Raw genomic sequence first — 2,285 nt, forward strand, 5'->3', positions numbered from 1 at the left:
TCCCTAGGATATCTCCTCTGCTTGTCTCAGAGTTCCTGACCCCGTGTTAGTACCTCATTTCTATGAGAGCAGTTCGGGGTACCTGCGGTGCGGTGGGCCCTGAGATAGGGCTGGATGTATGAGGTGGACTCAAGCAGAGTCCTGGATAGACAAGAAGAGAGGTGCACAGGGCAGACTGTTTCAATGTTAGGAGCCTTGGGACAGGGAAGAGATATTGGCATTTGTATTATTGTTTTCTCAAGTGTTCGGTTGTGTGTGTGTGTGTGTGTGTGTCTGTTTGTGTATGTATGTGGAGAGGGAGAGGGAAAGAGAGAGAGAGGGGGAAGGGGAAGGGGGAGACACTTGTTCCTAACATCAGCCCAGAAGATGCAGTTATTCTCATTTCACAAATGAGGCCATCACGTCTCCAAGAAGGGAAATGGTAGGACACAAATGGCCTGCGTTACTCCTCAACTCAGATCCTCAGTGAGTAGCCATAGGTTGGGGGCCTTGGCCAGGTACCATATCATCAACCTCTGACTTAAACAGAAGGGTCAAGATGCTTGAGTCAAGACCCCTCCCCATAGCCCCTCTGCTGGTCAGGAAGTCTGGGCAGGCTTTGACAGGTGGTGTCACACCCAGAGCTCTTTAGACACACATAGAGATTCTCCTGTCTCCCACAACCCCTTGTTTTCTTCTTTTCTTCCTGCCAACGCAGCTCTTCCTTCAAGCTTGACTCCAGTCAGTCCCCAGCAAGTGCTGTGCAAAACGAGTTAGCGTGTGCACAAGTCCAGGAAACCCCCATTCTCCAAGCCTCTCAGCCTCTGGCTCTGTCCTCTCCTCCTCCTGCCCCTCCCATGGTGAGCTCAAGGCCTTGCCCCAGTGAGGTAAGGTTGTTACTAATGCCCCTGGACTTCCTCCTGAGAGAGCAGGAAGAGCTCCACACCCAAATCCTGCGTGATTGGGTATGGAAGAGCAGAAGGCAGATGCTGGGCAGGCAGGCCTGGAAAGCCATGTCACCAGGCCACCTTTGGGAAGAGGAGGCTTCCTGTGTCTAGCCACCCAGGCCAAGGACCAGCTGTGGAGGAACCACCTGACCTGACTTAGTCTAGGAGAGGCGTCAACCCTGGACCCATTGCCAAGAAGTCTGCATTGCAGACTTTGTTACTTCCTAGGAACCTGCCCTGGGCAGGGTCGGGGTCGGGTAGGTACAAGGGTGAAAAAGCTGTACCTTCTCCCCAAGGGAGCTCACACCCAGACATTTACAGAATAACAGGAGTAGCTAATAGTCACTGAACCCTTAGTGGACGGCAAGGCACTGATCTAAGACTTTCAAAGGTGTTGAAAACTAAGCAAACGTGCTATGTATCTGGCTTCCGAGGATGAGGCACAGAGAAATCAAGTCGTCTGCTTGAGGTCACACAGTAAGTAAACTTCAAGCTTGCATCTGCACTTCCATAGTTCTTCACTTAGACATCATCATATACGCCGACCCCAGTGTCATCTGGCGTGGCCAGGACACGCCAGCTTCATCCCTACCCTGGGTATGTGTCAGGAGGTCATGAGGTTCTGCCAACTCATTAGGCACCAAGTGTACTTTGGCCCATTGTGACAGGCCTTTGCCGCCTGCCACTGGAACCTCTGTTCTGGTGGGCTTCTGTTGTCATCCCACAGAAACTTTGATCTCCTCCGACACTCCCATTAGAGCCCTTAAATCATGTTGCACAGAGCAAAGGCTCAGCTGTGTTTGCAGCTCAGGTGGACGTGCAGACGATGCATTCATTTCTCCACGTCTCTGAAACATAAGTAAAGTGGTCCTCAGCCTGTGCCATGGAAGTCCCCGAGAGTCAACAACTCCTGATGTACAGAACCCATCCTACAGATTCCAATGTAAGAGACCTGGCATGGAGTCAGGGCGTGGGGACTTTATGAACATGTGGTCTGAAACAATCCTATTTTAGAGATGTTGGGCAAAGCACGGTAGTACACAGCTTTGATCTCAGTACTCGAGAGGCAGATATAGGTGGATCTCTGAGTTCAGGGCCAAGCTGGATTACATAGCAAGTTCCAGGCCAGCCAAGGTTATACAGCAGGACTTTGTCTTAAATAAATAAATAGGCGGGCAGTGATGGCACATGTCTTTAATCCCCACACTTGGGAGGCAAAGGCAGGTTGATCTGTGAGTTCAAGACCAGCCTGGGCTACAGAGTGAGTTCTAGGATAGTCAGGGCTATGCAGAGAAATCCTGTCTTAAAAAACAAAACAAAACAAAACAAAACAAAACAAAACAAAACAAAACAAAACAA

Source organism: Grammomys surdaster, unplaced genomic scaffold (assembly GCF_004785775.1).
Source record: "Grammomys surdaster isolate TR1022 unplaced genomic scaffold, NIH_TR_1.0 437, whole genome shotgun sequence".
In the NCBI taxonomy this organism is placed as follows: domain Eukaryota; kingdom Metazoa; phylum Chordata; class Mammalia; order Rodentia; family Muridae; genus Grammomys; species Grammomys surdaster.